At 42.6% G+C, this 17,707-nt stretch overlaps 1 long non-coding RNA gene across 1 annotated transcript; it reads left to right on the top strand.

Moving 5' to 3' along the window:
- The first annotated feature begins 2,296 nt into the window (after positions 1-2,296).
- On the top strand, positions 2,297-16,393 carry LOC109309266. The gene is made up of 4 exons (XR_002100866.1): positions 2,297-2,309; positions 2,939-2,941; positions 3,226-3,309; positions 16,380-16,393. It is a non-coding gene; the product is annotated as an uncharacterized LOC109309266 (long non-coding RNA).
- The last annotated feature ends 1,314 nt before the right edge of the window (positions 16,394-17,707 follow it).

Genomic DNA, 17,707 nt, shown 5'->3' with positions numbered 1-17,707 from the left:
CATGGTGGTACTCCACAAATAAACTTTCTGTTCAGGTATTTTTGGAGTTGTGCCTCCAACCAAGTGGATAAGGAGCATTTATGGCTTTCACAGTAAATTCTGCAGATGTTCTTTGTGTGTGTGAGAGATGCTATAAAAAGGAAAGCCATGTTATGCTTTGATCAGCCTGAGTCTGCATAGGTACATCTATAGCTTAGGGTCAGTATTTGTGCTTCCACAATAATATATCTTTTCAAGCTTAAACACTGAAAACCTTAGAAGAAAGTCCCATATTAAGCCCCCCAAAGTGACAATAATATGGTTTTCTTTGTACATTTTGAAAGTGTGGATTAGGTCACTTAGCTCTTTTATAGCTTTAACCAGCCTCAACTTGTACTGTGGTGACACACATCTGCTGACTCGATGGATCAGTGCATTAAGCTTCAGGCTGACTGGTGGGCCATGCTTGAAAGACTTTTGGCATGTGCTGGTGCCTGCATTTTTCACCCTTGACTGAAAGCATATGCTTCACACAATTGAGACAGTGTTAGCATGTGGGTCTCAGGCAGCCTCCTACACATCTGGCAGAGCCTGGCCCTCCTTCCAGGTGAATCATCTCTCCTGGGAGGGTGGCTTGCAGCAGTGTGGCATCTGCAGAGTGGCAGGAAGTGTCTGAATTCATCTGAGAGTGATTTTTATCTCCACATGCTTTTCCAATTTCATCAGACCCCTCATGCTACATTCCAAGTGACATGATTAAACCTGCCAAAGACAAAAGGAGGCTGAGTGATAAAAATTCTCTTTGACCCTTTGCAATCTGTCATAGTTTAAAGTAGAGGTAGTGGTGGTGGTAGTAGTAGTACTGGATAATACTAACTGGATTAAATAAGTTTTATCTAAAGTGAACCTGTGTATTCCCTGAATAATGAGCTACATGACTGTTTATTCAACCTCTTTTGAACCAGGATTGTTCCCTTGCTTTTTGTTTCCTTTTATCCACCTAAATTAACTTGTCATAAATATCACAGTTTATACTATACTGGATTATAAATTTTTCACTGAGTTCTTTAAAGTGGCACTTCCAGACATTCTGATTTCTGTTGCCTCAGTCTCACTTTTTACCAGTTAACCCTTAAGGTATTGTGGAGTCACAGGCTGCGAGCTAAGAATCAGGTTTTTTTCACAAAGAAATTGAGTTATTTTAAGAGAGTACTTTCATATTAACAAGGTGCACATAGATCTGTTTTTCTCAATCGCAAAAGAAAATCCATGTGAAAAGGCTCTCCACATACTGTAATAGATATCACACTAAGTGCAGGACATACATAAAAATATATTCATGCCTCACTTTGGTGTATTAGTCCATGCATTTGGATTGTATTTCCTCTCAACCAAGCATCTGGCCTAGTAGAAAAGAGCTACAAGAAATAAATTAACTCTTTGTACTCTCATGTATACAGTGTGCTGCAAGTCCCTTTCATTGGGCTGACTTTACAGGCAGTAATACCAAGGACAAAAATGAAAAGTGTAATGGAAAGGTGTTCACAGTCTTTCATTCACTTCTACCACCTGCAGTCTTGTTGCAGCTCAGAAGAAAGCTGTGTATTTACCCAAGAAGGAAAAATATTAGGCCATAAAGCATTTAGAAATTTAAAGGGCAAAAGTGTCATGTTAGTAGAGGTCACAGGCTATACTGAAAAGCTACGTGACCATATTCTCGTCTTGGTTACCCCACTGTTTATTCTGTAATTCAGTTGACTTTGGAGTTTCTCTGGACTAGTGTAAATGTAATGAGGGCAGGATCTAAGCCACCATGCTTTGAAGTGTGCTTGGGATACTTTTGCTTTGTCAGCAACTGCCAAATTCTTTTGAAAGGATATGCATATTCTTTTGATTAACAAGGTCATTAGAAAGATCAAGATGACCAAACCTGTGTTGTTCAGATAACTTGAGACAGCCGTAGTTTTCTTGTACTCGGGAGTGAACTTTCCCTCGGAGACTAGCTATGTGTGGGAGCATGCTGTATCCTGACCAGTGCCAAACCTCACCCTGATGGCTGGGTGTGTGACAGGCAGAGATTACATGCATTTGGCTTTTTCTGGGAAAGTGAAGGATTCCCACCTACAGTGGAGGAGAAATCCAGTCTGCAGATTGTGTTACGTAGACTGGGAAAAACTTGCTTGTTGTTCCAGGAGAGGCAAGGCAGTAAGTAAGTGTTTGCTTTGGTGTATAGTTTCTGGACTGACAGAGGCTGGGTGGTAATCACAGGCCTTTGCAGCAGCAAAACACATGAACACCAAGCAGCTTGAGTCGATGCTGCTATCCTACAGGTCCTCTTTCAGGTATTGGACAAAGAATCAGTATAAGCTAGCATAGTAAGAGGTATTTAAGTACTCTGAACTCCAGGTGTCCACCTGAACCAGGAAATAATGTTGCTCTTCTAATAAGAGGCGTTTTTGGCATTCTTGTTGTCTAGAGAACAGTTAGATTTTACTTAGAACAAAATGTTTCATTCCACCCACTCATCTCTTGTTGTTTTAACTTTTCAGACAAGTTGGTATCTCTAGCATTGACTATTTAATATGTTAGGCCAGATCGATAGATCTACACCAGAGATGCATTTGTTCATTGTGTGTTCTTTGTTTTTAATTAAAAACACTTATTGGAGATGCTCACAGCTACTCTGTGTACAGTTACAGTCGGAAAAGAAATCTTTATCTGAAAGTACCTTATTTCTCAATCCAGATTAAGTTCTGTTTGGCTAAATTTGACCCTGAGTATTGAATACTTTAAATGAGAGATGAATTAAAGTTTTACCTGGCCGCTAAAGTGGTTTTAATTTTATTTCCCTTTGTGCAGCTAGCTGGCAGCTTTCTAGCCACCTAGGTGGCATTTTTGGCACTTAAATGCAGCAACGATTCTACTTTCTCTGCAGTGTGAATGTTACACATTGGCCAAGCAGGTTCACAACTATATATACACACCCATTCTGGACATCTCTGTGCATCCCCAAAATAAAGCTGACTGAAATCCTGTAATTAGTAGCCAGTAGACTTGAGAGGAGAAAACCCTCTCCCATCCTTTAGCCCCAGTAGCTGAGTGGCAGTGGCCTGCACCAGGAAGCCAAAGGAAGCTTAAACCTTCATCTATGTGGATGCGTCTACATGAGATGAGCTGCCTAATTAGCTCAGCGGTAAAGTCTACATGTGCAGCCCTATTAAAATAAAATAATAAACTCTGCCATAGGATAGTACTTGTAAATGCAAATACTATCCTACTGAGGAGTTCTTTACTGCACAGCAGCACACGTGTAGACACTGATGGCGCTGGGTGGGGCATGAGGATGCTTCAGTGCGGGAGCTGCCTGCTGACTAACCCCACACTGAAGCCCCCTCATGCCTCAGGCAGCCCCTCCATGGCACATTGACCCAGGTCAGAGCAGCTCCAGGCTGGCAGGCTGACTGCCTGGATCCCTGCCAGTCAGGGCTGATCCAACCTGGCTCAACATGTTGCAGTCCCGTGTGCACTTTCAAACACAGCACTCGGCAATAATAAACTCCGGCACAATATGTGTCGGAGTTTATTGCTTCAAATTAATTGCACCTGTAGACGTGCCCTCTGACTTCCCAGCACAGTGTGTTAATCACACACGACAGGTTAGGCATTATCCAGACCACCTCCATTGGTTTTTTTGAAGCCAATCCCCTGGGCAGCTAAGTGAAGGAAATATTTGGGATCAGCAAGATAAGAACAAGCTGGAAAGTATAGCTCAGTGAAATGGCTGCTGCTGTTACCCTAGGAAGAAGCAGGTCGTGGGTCATGGGTTCTAGCTTGCGGCCTTTGCCCCATAGAAACTTCCCACTGCACTTCCCTCCATTCACTGACTATTAAATGCAGTGTGTGTGGTTCATGTTCAAAAGAAGGGCTGGAGGAGGCTTTGGGTAATGCTAGAAAGTCAGAGTAATGCTAGTTTTAAACTCTGTTGGGTGAGGGAGGTGCAGTGTCTAGAACTGGGCTTGAGAGCTGTAACTGCTGAGCTATTGAAGCTAAAGTATAGGAAGGTCCTTTCCTCCCTTGCTTCCACCCTCCCCACCCTGGTCTATGCCAGGACAAGAAATCTAAAACCTGCCAACACATCTCCACCAGTCATACAATAACTACACCCCACAACAGAACCATCACCGTTCCTGGATCTTACACCTGCACCTCCAGTAATGTAATATCTCATCCAGTGCATCAAATGCCCTGATGGAAAATATGTAGGAGAAACCAAACAACAACTGCATACCAGAATGAGCACACACTGAAAATCCATTAAAGAGAAAAATATCCAATCATCTGTGGGTGCCTACTTCTCAAAAGACAATCATTCTGTCTCCAATCTCTCAGTTATAATCCTCAAAGGGAATATACAAAACACCTTTCATAGACAAGCCTACAAATGTCACTTCATAAATATACTGGATACAGAAAACATGGACTTAATATAGACACTGGATTTATGACACGTTACAACCTGCCTGACATCTTACACCCCAGGTAATGGTGCCTCCAACTGACCACTTGCATCACTTCACACACTTCCTTCCCTTCCCCCTCCCTCTACTTATTGTCTTCCTAGCTTCTACTCATTTGCATTTTCACAGACATGCTTGTTGGAAATTTGCTTCTTTTCTACCTTGGAGAACACATTAGTAGAGTCCCCCTATGTCTAACAAAGGGTGTTTGTGCCCAAAAGCTTGTAAAGAACTTTTTTTCAACTTTTTAGTTGGTCTAATAAAAGATATCAAGTCTACGCAAAGAACCTGGCCTGCCAGAATATCTAAAAGCCACCGTAAATTTGGGGCCTGATCATGCAGTACTTCCTGATTCAAAAGTTCTGTTGGCCGTGGTGGGAGTTTGCCTCTGGACTACAGGACTAGTCCCTGTGGGAATTGAGAGAATGCTGTAATAAGGAAGACAGGCCACTCTTAAAGAGCTGCTGTAGGCTCTTGTGAGATGCTAAGTGAGAGTTGTTTTAAAGGCATTTGGACTCATCCATTTTTCCAGAGACCTTTGTGGGATGGGGCGGGGGGAGAAGGGCAATGTAAATTAGTGCTATTTGATCCTCCTGTTGGTAAGCTTCTTTCATTAGGGAGTTGCTGATAGGAGCTGTCATTTGCTAGCCATAAAGCCTATGGCTTATAGGTAGGCCACCTGGGAAGACTAGCTCAAGCTAAATTTGTACTTCACTGAGTTTGGGAGGGGAGACCCAGGTATAGAAAGGAACATACTGCAGACCTGACATAGTAGGAGGATTCTGCTGAGGGCTTAAATGTAACAAGCAAATTAATAATAAATTAAAATAAGGTGGTAGAACAGTGACATGCCTTGTCCAAACTTGTCTAATCTACACCCAGAGTGATACAACTCTTTAGGTAGGATCTGTGGAAATGTTAAAGGAACAAACACTTATAGGAAATCAGGCATATAGTGATCAACATCTTATTTTTTTAAGACTGCACTGATATATAGTGTTTATTGCAATACGTGTGTTTGTAACTACAAAAAACGAGCACGGCATTCACTATATGGAACATCTATATAGACATCTGTAATCAAGGACATAGGGTTATCCTCCATTTATAAAAGAATTTCTTGCCCGAAAAATAAAGTAAATGCAGTATAAAGACCACCTGTCTCAGGTTTCCCTATCATACTCTTATACTAACACAGCTACAGTTAAGGTTGTGTCAGTACTTTCTCTTTACAATATTCCTATCCCAGCTGTAAATTTCACTCTAAACTGAAACTGAGCTTACATTTCAGTCTAAGAGATTTATATCTAATGGGGGTGGAAAAGACCCTATACTTTAAGGTAGCATGGTTAAAATATTAAAGTCAAGAAATGCCACAGTTGAGGCCTTCAGAGCACCATCAACACAGAGGTATTGCATGTAGGTAGTATTTTCTCTGGTCTTTTTCTAGCTAGGTGCATAGCTTGTTCTAACAATAGTTCTGAAGTGAGACTGAATGGCAAACAGCACAAAATGTGCAGTATGAGTTAGTATTGGAAAATTTACCGTTGCCACGACGTTTCGTGACATCTAATTTTAACTATAACATTAACTACATTAATCTGGGTATGCCAAACTCATTTGGCCCAAAGGGCTTTGTGTGGGCTGGATAAGCCACCTCCAACAGCAGGGCAAGCAGAAGCAACGTTAACCCCCTAGGCTCTGGTGCCACCGACACAGCAGCTCTGACAGCTGCAGGAATCAGTGTTGGTACTACTTGCCCACTGTCTTAGCACTGTGTCCCTGATAGGGTTTTGACCTGGGAATTCAGCAGTGAGGTGAGCAGTGGCAGCATTTCTCCCCCCTGGGGTAGATCCAGAGCGGGTGGCATAGCTGCATGTGTGCTGCATGAACTGTGAGCAAACTCTTTGAGCAAACCAGCACGTCAGTGCAATTCCTGGGGACTCTTTGCATGCTATGAGCTCTCTGAGCTCTGGCTGGTTGTCACAGGGTCTACCTGGAGTCCCTGCTTTTGCAGGGATCTCAAGCCCAGGGGGTGAGTGCTGCTGCTGTTTGCCCCCCTCCCTTCTCCCGTGAATTCAGCAGCAGGGGAAAAGGAGACAAGCCATGCCAATGGTGCTCAGTCCCTGTTTTCACACAGCTCCAGAGCCTGTGGGCTGAGTGTTATTGCTGCTCATCCCCTCTTTTCCCCTGCTGCTGAATTCAGGGGGCGGGGAGGAGGGATGAACAGTAGCAGTGCCTATCCCCTGGGCTCCAGAGCTGTATGCAAGCAAGGGCTTTGGGCAGACCCAACCAGCTGGTGAGTTCAGAGAGCCCATGGCACATAAGAGGCGTCCAGCAGGAGCTCACTGGCACCCAGGATCACAGCGGGGTGGTGGGGGGTGTCCAGTCGCATCCTGTTCAGCAGTTGGTGTATGCTTATTTAGTTCTCTTGACTGCACATGCACGACTGATCCCCTCACCACCTACAGCCCCCTGGTCCTACTGGTGCCCTTTAATAACACCCCACAGCCCCCTGCCCCCCTGCCCTGCTGGTGCCCCTCACCCACAGCCCTGCCAGACAGGGCCCCCAGCTGCCTGGGCTACACGGCCAGGGACCCAAGTCCGTAGCCCCCTGCACCCCACTTGATTTTCTAATGAAGTGAAAAAACAGCTTGTGCAGAGTAGTGGCAATATTGAACTGTTTATCATTAAGCTTTGCAGTACACATAGCATTTAAATAAGACAGAGGAAGGGCGCAGTTCACATGTCACTAGGATGAACAGTGTACAGCTGGGGCAGATTGCAGCCTCTGCTTCTAGTGTTCATCTGGAAATGGATTTCTACAAAATTGAACTAATGGTGCAGTGGTCCTATCTGTTCATACTGAGCTATATTCTTCCTTCATTGATTTCGGTAAGCACATGATCAAGCCCATCATTTTCACTGCAGATGAGCATTAAAATGTGGCTTTTTAAATAATGGGAAATTAGAATTAGCTGGAGGTGGTAGAATACAGTTTGTAGAGAAACCCTCAACTTGTGGTTCTATAATTTTTTTCTTGTTCGTGATGTTAAGGCAGTGGTTTTTATCCATAATGTTGTTTGAATTAGGTATATTATAACTTACACAATGTAGTTTCAACTGCTTGGCACCAGCTTTCTGTCCTAGTACCCACCTGAATTGCCTTGTTTGGGAAGGAATCAAGACTATGTAGTGAGCTTGAAGTCCTGCCCACTGTGTATAAGACAAAGGAAAAAATACTCTTAGGCACTCAATAGCACATCTGAAAGTAAATTTTCAGTCACTTCAATAACTTTGGTCATAATTTAGACACCAAAAGTGGCACTTAGTCAAGACTGAGGCACCTATTTCCAAAACAGTTGTCATGAAAACCCCTGCTCAGTTGCCGCCTAACCCTGGGGGTGCCTAACCTTCAGGAGCGTCTCACTCACTGTTTTGACTTTAAAGTTCCCCAGGTGCCTGCAGTTGTGACTCTGCACATGTCCAGAACTGTCTCAGTCTTGACAGGACTGAGCCTTTGGCACCTAGTTCACGTCTCAACCCTGGTATCCAGAAACTGGGCGTTCCTCCACATAAGTCCCCTGAGGGGCTCAATCCAGCAAGCGTTCTCAGAGCACACCTAATATGCTACAGGATTGGGCTTCCTCCAAAACGCAGTGGCAGCCACTGCTTTCTTTTACCAGACGTCTAGAGGAGGCAGTGATGATGGTGCCCCTCTTTTATATAGCAGTATTAGAGCATTTGCCTAGGAAGTGAGAAAACTAGCAGTAACTTTTCTCCTCTGCTTGAAGAGCTCCAAACCCCTGCTCCCCTAACTAAGACAGTGCCTTAGCCCTAGTTAGAGGTTATCCTGTGTGGAAGAAGGGGCGCTCTTCACCCTTCATTGTTGTACAGGGGTGCAGATTTAAAAGGGATTTCAAGATTGACTAAGCCAGGGAGGGAGAGCCCATTAGGAAGCAGGACTGTGTACTATGCTTCTCAGGGCATTCATATGGGACATGGAAGTCCTTGGGTTCTGGTTCCTGCTCTTGAGGCTGCTTTCTGTATTTTATATTCAACACTTGGTGGATAAAAGACGCAATCCTAGTTGCAGAAACTAGAACCCAGGAATTCCTATTCTCTTCACACTTGACCCATATTCCTAATTAAGCTGTCACAGCTCCCTCTTTTCAAATTATTACACGTTCTATTACATTTGCGCTATAGAGGTGCTAGTAATGTCTGTCATCTACCTACAACTCACAATTATTTTTCCCCTAAGACAACTGCTTTCCTTCAAAGAAATGACCCCTATGCACACACTGTGGCATGAGGCCGGCCTTCTTTTGAGCAGAATTGATAAGATGCCATGTCTGTGAGTGGGATTGTGCATTTTTACTTCCATTTGGAGCCATTAAAACTTACTCGTGTAAGGCACTGAACACTTTCATTCCTCACTGGGTACCAGATCATCTTATAAGAAGCATTTGTCCCCTTACCCAAACCTTTGAATTGCAAAGAAAAAGCTTCATAATCCTGAACACCAACAATAATCCTTATTTCCATTTGTTCATGATATTACTATCACAGAATGCCTGCCACCTATCCGACTGGAGAAAGTCTGGTATAAAATGTGGGTGCATATAAGTGTATTTTATGCACTGCTGTCCTTTACTGAAGAGATTATCTGACCTGTTTTGAATATTTCAGTTGGATGGCTTAAAAGTGGTATCTGTGCGAGAGTCTCCATTAGCTCTGACAATAAAGTTTGCATAGCTCTGAATACCACTGTGGATTGTTTAAATTGAAACAAGAATGTGTATGCAGTCCTTTCAGAGGTAATGCAAAGTGCTGCTTTATAAAGGAAGTGCTCTTGAGTTAAAAAAAAAAACAAAAACCTAATTTAAAATTGTGACACAAAAGTAAATCAATTTCTCTCCTTCACCATCTTCTATTCTTAACTCCTTCTTTGTACCATTGTATATGAGGCCTTTCAAATCAGTGTTTGAAGTTTATATTTAGATTTAGGAAATTCATAACCACTGCAAGCTCCAGTCAAATAGAGAAAAATGTAAGACAGCCATTAAGTCAGATGAAGATCCAGAAATATTCCTTTTAATTTTTCATGCAGTTCTCCTGTCTGTACAAAATGATCTAAGGGCACACTAAGCTAGGGCCAGTTGTAACTTTTAATTTCTTTGCTTTAGACAGTTAATGTTGGAATCTATTTGTTAAGGACTTGGGAATAGATTTCATAGACATTAGGGCTGGAAGGGACCTTGGAAGATCACTGAGTGCAGCCCCCTGCCCCAGGGGCAGGAAGTCAGCAGCAGGGATCGTAGGATCCAGCAAGATAAACATCCAAATTTCTCTTGAAGGTGTTCAACGTAGGTGCTTGAATCACCTCCTGCAGCAGTCTATTCCAGACCCTGGGGGCTCGGACAGTAAAGAAGTTCTTCCTTATGTCTAGCCTGAAACGGTCATGGAGGGGTTTGTGACCGTTTGACCTTGTCATCCCTTGGGGCGCTCTGGTGAATAGACATTCCCCCAGATTCTGGTGAGCACCCCTGATAAACTTATAGGTGGCCTGTGCTTTTCCAAGCTGAAGAGTCCCATGGCTCTCAGCCTCTCATCATAAGGTCTATTTTCCTGACCTCTGATCATGCGCGTGGCTCTCCTCTGGGCTCTCTCAAGCTTCTCCACATCAAAGCTGCTTCTTTTTGAATTGCGGGGCCCAAAACTGGATGCAGTACTCCAGCTGTAGCCTCACCAAAGCCGAGTACAACAGGAGAATAACGTCCTGGGATTTGCTCGAGAAGCATCTATGGATGCAAGCCAGCATTTTGCTCGCTTTACTAGCTGCAGTATCGCATTGAAGGCTCATGTTCATCTTGTGGTCAATGATGACCCCCAAGTCTCTTTCTTCTGTAGTGCTAGCCAGCATAGCACTGCCGAGCCTATAAGGATGCTGCAGGTTTTCCTCCCAGGGTGGAGAACCTTGCATTTTTCAGTGTTAAACACCATCAGGTTCTCGTCCACCCGTTTCCTGAGCCTGTCCAGGTCAGCCTGGATCACTTTCCTGTTCTCAGGTGGGAACGCTTTACCCCAGAGTTTGATGTTGTCGGCAAACTTGGCCAGTGACTTCAAAGTTCATGGAAGTCAGAGCGTGGTACAGGGGTATGAGTTGGGTACTGTCCCAGCATTCCCCCCCATAGCTTGAGAAGAACTGTCTCAATCTGGGCTGGATTCTTGTTTTAATAGGTTCTGCAGTAACTGCAAAAAAGGCACACAGTTTCAGGACATATTAAGAGTCCCTTCTTCACCAGGCCCTCTAAATTACATGAAAGGCTGCCTCAGCCTTTCTGTCTCTTGTTAATCTAAACACCAACTTCATTGTCTCACTTCATTTTTCCCTTGCGGGAATGCTTAGCCTTTCCAAACACTGCTTAGTCTTACAGGTACATTCCCACCAATTAAAGAGGAGGGGTTCCTTACAAGTGCTGCCAATGAACCCACCTAGCTTGAGCAGAGGTTGCCAACTATAGTAAACCATGCCAGAATGTGTGGTGGTTTTGGGATCTGCTCCAATGGGGACCATTCTCCATTAAATTATGGCTGTATGTATTCCTGTGAAATAAATGTGGGGCTATATGCCTCAAGTTCATGGAGCTGCACCTGGGATACTTATGACATGGAATTTATAGACTAACTTTTCCACTTTTATGCTGTTATAGGCCTAGTGTTTAGACCTATAGTTTAATTTAGGGGTTCTGCTTCAGGTTTGAAACTGAATTAGACTGAGGGTTCAGACTTGGTGGCACTAAAACTACACAAACATTGCTCACAAAATTTTATCTGCAAATAGCAGGAGTTTAATAGATCTTGCCAAAAGTCAGATGCATCTGAACCACCAAATAGGTGCCATCCTGTCAGGAACTGAACCTAGAAGATTAAGTCTGGATGAAGATTTGGAAGGGTTTAGATTCAGTGTTGTGGTTCAGGACCACCTCTAGTGGCAGTAGATGAATGATCTTTACTGCTAAAAGCACAGCAAAACCTCATTGCTATTACTATATTTACCAATCTCCTTTTTAGTATTTTGCCAAATAAGTGCCACGTCACTGCAGTGTTACAGTTGGCATCACGGAGCTCCAGGAGTGTTTTTCCCACTCTGCAACCACAGAGGAATGAAGACAGCTTGTTGTGCACACCACTCTTATTTACTTGAAAACCTTTTGAGTCAGACAACTGTTTCCTGGTTGAATAGCAGGTTTTCTGCTTAATCTGATTGTTTAGTAAGCAGTAAAATGCAACACAGCCTGAGAAAACCTCAGGTAATGTTATGAATGTAAAATATGTAAGATGGATACTCTCCATAGAACTGGATTCATTCCAGCTCGTGCAACTTCCTTTATGAGGAAAACCCTCATGTCGTTAAAGGGTTTTCTTTCCCTTTCTCAGGGAAGATCCTGGCAATAAGAACTTTAAAATCTTGGAACTCGAGATGATTTCTGCCAGAGGAGGCTGTAATGGCTGATGCCTGAGTCAGATCAGCAGGTGCTGCCTCAGCCATGGAATGTGTGTAGCCAAAGCTGCCTGCTCTTGGTGCTCCGCTGGCCCCCACAAAGGTAGCGGGTATGGGTGCTTTCCAGGACTGCAGCTTCTCCCTCCCTCATTGGCAAAAGTGCTGTGTCCTGGTTTACTTTGGCAGAAACCAGCATTGCTTGGGGGTGAATTTAGCCCTTTGCTTTCTTTGGAGAGCTGACTCAGAAGAGTGCACATGAAAACTACAAACTAGTTTCCTTTTTTTTTTCCACGCTCCCAGATGTTCAGCGTTGCATCCCATTTTTCTGTGAAGCTACCCTTGTGATGAATGGAGGAGTTTACTGTTAGGAGGAGTGTCCTGTGATGGTCTGATGCTATGACCAGAGAGATTATATTATGGCACTGGCCTCAAACTCCTTTAGAAAACCGTTATGCCTCAAAGCAGCCCTGCAAGATGGGTAAGGCCCATCCTGTATATGGGCAAACTAAGACACAGAGAAGTCATGTGATGTCCCCAAGGTTACGAGGCAAGTCCATGACAGAAGCAAGGATAGGCACCAGGCAGCACTAGATGCCAAATTCTTCATCTGGTAAGTAGCAATGCAGTGCATAAGAGAGTCTAAACTGCTGCTTGTTTGACAGTCACAGAACACATTGGGTGATATGGATGGGGAAGTACCATGCATAATTATCTCAGAATACAAAGCTCATTAAAAGAGAGAGAGAAACTTCCTAGTCCTCGTGGTTATGAAAAAAGCTTGAAATCACAACCCAAGCAAAACACTGCTGCATTTGCCTGAGTCTTCAGACAGCCTGAAACAATAACTATGGAGATGGACGAGTATACCCATGCCTCTCAGTGGGGTATGAGCTTCAAGATTCAGTGCTTCTAGGAGCTCTGCCAGCCCTACTTGGTGTGCAGTAGCTGGAAAGCTGAGCAGCAGGTTCAACCAACCCAGCCAAGCAAATACAGTCTGGCTTCTGAAATGTATACTGAAGATCCCCTCTTCCCTTCAATGCTACTGTGTCTTGCAGGAAGGAAGCAGGACCCCCTGATGGCACACTATAGGCAAAAGCGGGGGACCATGCCAACCTTGCCTCGAAGACCAAATTGGACAGCACCCATAGGGCCATGTGTGACAGTGAGCCTAAGGCCTTGTTTTTCTTAATACACTGTTGGGTTGTACAGTTCCACACAGTCCCCCTGAATTAGCTAAGGGCTAGGTCAGTGATCAAGTGCAGCTCCTGCACAGAAGTTCATGAAGAGAGAGACTCTTTCTTGTACTATCCACTTGGATATCTGCAGGGGGCAGCATGTTTAGGATCCCTACCAGCATTTGGAAGTTACAAAAAATAACTTTTGTACAGAAAAATAGGAGCAAATCTTTTCATTCTATGGAAGTGGATTGTCCCCAAAAGTGAGGCTTTGAGAAGGACAGGTTGGGGCAGGAGGGAGGAAACAGGGTAAATATATATTTTTAATAACAGTCATCCCCTCTTCATAAAATAGGCCTGGCTGGCTGGCACACAGGCTCATCAGCTCTATCCATGCCATCTGCCTGTGAAACCGCTTCCTGCTGACTCTGTGCCTGACATAATTTACATTGGAAGCAGAATTCGTTGGGGCAAGTTTGTGATTGTGGCTGGCATTTCTGCCATGCCTCACGCTGACTGCACAGCCTCTCCCTGCATCCCTGGTGTCTGAACACATTAGATACATTGCAAGGAGGAGGGCCTCAGAAGTCAATACTAAAGGATGAGAGCCACAGGGCAGACAACTGTACAAACTGAATGAAAACAGGGAGTCACAGTCTGATCTAGTCTGATTAGAAAAGAGGCGGGCGGAGGGGGAGAGTTGGGAGTGGAGGAGATGGGGAAGGGGGAATGGACTTGCTTCATCATGTAGAAACTGCAGTGTAAATGCTGCCTGGCAGAGCAGTCTGATCAGAGGTAACATTAGCAAAATAGAGCTGCTGATGTCTGGTTCCCGCAGAACTACGCTATGCTTTGTTTCATCCTGGCGGTGCTGTCAACAGCATGTGAACTGATGCATGTATGTTGTTGTAACAGCTCACCTGTTCACGTGAGTATAGGAAACTGAAAAGGCTGAAGCGTTTTAGCTGTTAATGCCACTAATAACACTTGGCTGTAGTGCCACCCAGCAATTCTGAACTTCCTTTTTTCCCTTCTAATTGTCCCACTACTGGCCTTTGTTTAAGCATTTGCTTTTCTTCTGTGTCCACACAACACAGAGTGGAATTCTCCCCTAGTACCATATTACTACAAAATATGAAAACAGGCAAGTCACCTTCTCCCAGAGTTGGAAGGGAAATAAATGTTCAGCCGGTCCAATAATTTGATTGATATAAGTACTTCACTTACTTCAGTGGAGTTATGCCAGCAAATAATTTGTCCCCTTATTAGTAAAGCAAATAGACTGCAAATAATAGCAAGACCCTGTGTATAACCCTGTTTCTGTCTGTAGTCAGAGGGGGTTTTGCCACCGACTTAAGTGTCAGCAGGTTCAGATTCATTATTGTGCCTTTCTTAGTGGGGAGAACAAAGTTGGATATAGAGCAAGTCAGAAACCAGAATTTCCATTTTGTGGGAAATTCCAGTCTTTTATCCTTTCCTAAACTGGAATTAAAAGCCCCAAATGTATATGTTTTCTGTGGGGGAAAAGAAATCATTTGGGGACCAATGGATCATTTTGTTAATGTCAAATAATGTTTTTATGTTCGAATGCTTTTACATTCAAATTGCAATATTAGATATTATTGGAAAGTCTAAATGGATACATAGACAAAACAGAGCATTTTTCCCTTATCAAAATGAAATGTTTTGATATTAAAACTAAGTCAAAATAATTCATTTCAACTCATTCAAGTGAAAAATGTTGTTGAAATAGACATATTCCTCCAAAAAGTTCAGTTTTGACTAAATTGTATTTTTCAAAGGAAAACTTTTCTGATAATATTTTTTTTGACCAGTTATACTCAGATACTTTAAAATATATTAGCATTTGGACTGAATTTTATTGCTAATGAAAGTAAGAACAAATGGCAGCAGCTTGGTTCAAGTCAAAACACTGCCAAATTGTGCACATATTTCCCTGCAGCCCTTTTAAGTTCTGGTCTGATACCATTCACATGGGTAAAACAACTTGCACTGACTTCCATGGACTTTGCTTCAGGCTCTCCTTGTGTCTCAGTTGAGGCTGGCAACAACTTTGCTAACCTTTGACTGAGCTTATTTAAACAAGATTGCTCACTCTGAAATTGCCCCAGACATTGGTGATTTTGTGATATGGGCAAATACCCACTAGGAACTAACGTGAGTTAATCAGATTCACATCTCATGTGATCCAAGCTTCCAAAATGTGATGGTTTGGTATATTATTCCATTAGGCCACCAACCACTCCCTATGGCATACTTGGCTCACTGGAATAGGTATTTACAATATGATGCTGGTATATGAGTTCTCTGAAGAACTAGTCCGAAGTTCCACGACTAAATCACAAGCAAAATAGAAGGGGGTTTGACTGTCAAGCAGCTGCAGAAGACCGAATTGCAGCTTCAGTATTCTGTCTTTTATAGACTAAACCCAAAGCAGGGATTTTATCACATAGTGCTGAGGGAGTGGGAAGGAAATTGGTGGAACCTGGATCCAAATTTTACAGCCTGGACCATTCTTTAGTTTAGTCAGAAACCAAAGTTCTCTTGCAGCTTGTAAATATATCTGTTTGTTTGTACGTTTGACAGATTTTAAAGCTTTTCTGTTAAGGGTATTGGATTGTGAGGGGGACTACTGTATGTTAATATATTAGGTTTGTTTTTAAAATGTTTTTTCTTGAATGTATCTACAAGTATATGGGAATGCAGAGTTCAGTAGAATTATGACGCTCACTAGACTTTGCTAAGTCCAGACGGAAAAGTAGAATTCAACCACAGGAAAATGTTTTCTAATGCTGCAGGATTCTTGCTGCCTTTATGCTAAATGAGACTTCTGAGATAAGAAAACAGAGTTACATCTGACATTAGTAGCCTCATTTAAAGGAGATGGTTTGTGGGGGGGAGGAGAGGAGGAACTTTAGGGAGCTCTCCCGTATTGCTTGCAACTCCAGGCATATCTTCAGGCATGTTACCTTTTTATCTTGGAGAATTTGAAGAGCACAAATGGCAACCAAAAAATGGCACATTTTACAGCTGTGAAGACAAAGTTTGTGAAGGCAGTTTTTTAAAAAGCATTGATATGACTTACATAATTTACTTCATAAATGATTACTTGTTTAGTATACATTTATGTTCTAAAACCCTGTTAAGCAGCCTGGAACTTAGCTTTTTTATATGGAGCAGAAGTAGATTACTCTATTGTAAGATGAGAGGACCAGGTCATTGGGCCACAAGTTTCCTTTAATTTCTTCCTTTGAGAATAGATGAGCCTTTTAGAGGGTGTTAGGAGAAAGAAGGTTTTATAAGTGAGTAAATCTGACTTCTGTAACAAGACTTATTTCATGTCACCTGCCTTTGTTTATTACATCTTTCACTTTTCAAGTAGCATTATATATATTTTTAAAAAAACCTTGAAGAGGACCCTTGCCTGTAGCAGGAAGCATAATCTCCCTCTCTGTTTCTCTCTCTCTTGCTCATTATTATATGCTGGCATGAGCACACTGACATTGCTAATTGCCTCCACATTACACTGGCTGAGTTCCAACATAGTGGCATAAAAATTAATGAACAAGACAGAGCTCACACATAAGGAACATATGGTGCAATACCGGTCAATTGCATTTTAGTTTAAAATAATGTCTTGAGAGAGTCATGATCAAAGCAGTTTCACAAAATGAAAAGGAACAAATTCTGCTTGCCCACCTTATATGAGAAGTCTCATTGCCCTCTGTGAGAGTGTGCATTTGAGTAAATAAAATTTTGCCCCAAATGGTAAGTACAGAGAACACAAAAGGTTGTGGTTTTATATACATTTGTTACTTTCATTGGGAGAGAGATTTTAATTTACTACTGTGAAGTATGTGGCTGGAGGAAAAAGTGTTGAATTCTTTAAAATATTAATACGTTCATTAAAGATGTTATTGTCTTCATTAAACTGGATCACTTACCCTTCAACTGCATTGTTTACAGAAAAAAAGGCATAAATATTTCCCATCATAAAATGCACAGCCCAGTCTTCATCTGGATTGTTTTAATCTATATAGATGCTTCATGGAAAATCCAGATTTAGAAGCAATGAATTGATTTCAAGTTGAAAGCTAAATGAATGGTAGAGTTTGGATTCCTATTTTCTTGCCAAACTCACCAGGTAACATTATTAACATTAGTGAAAGTTAAACCTTTTTCACTAAGAACAGATCCCAATTGTGATTGGGTTTTTAATACAGAAATGATCAGACATTCCTACCTAATATCCTCTGCCACTGTATAGGTGAATTGTTGCTACAATACTGCAAGGACCTCCTGATTCAATAGAAACTATTGATTTTTCTCCTGTGCTAGTATTGTTATAAATACACGAAGTGTTCTTGACCTGACAGTCATAGAACATCCACCTCTCCCCTTATTTTTCTATGGGCTCCACCCTGCATCACTGAAGTCAGTGGCCCAAATGAATCCCTATAAAAGTACCAGGTTCTGTGCAGTGTTTCAGAACAGAGGAAGGCAGCACC

Source organism: Crocodylus porosus, unplaced genomic scaffold, assembly GCF_001723895.1.
Source record: "Crocodylus porosus isolate Cpor-Errol unplaced genomic scaffold, CroPor_comp1, whole genome shotgun sequence".
NCBI classification, from domain to species: domain Eukaryota; kingdom Metazoa; phylum Chordata; order Crocodylia; family Crocodylidae; genus Crocodylus; species Crocodylus porosus.
Note: the sequence above shows the minus strand (reverse complement) of the source record. Positions and strands in the feature narration are given on the sequence as shown.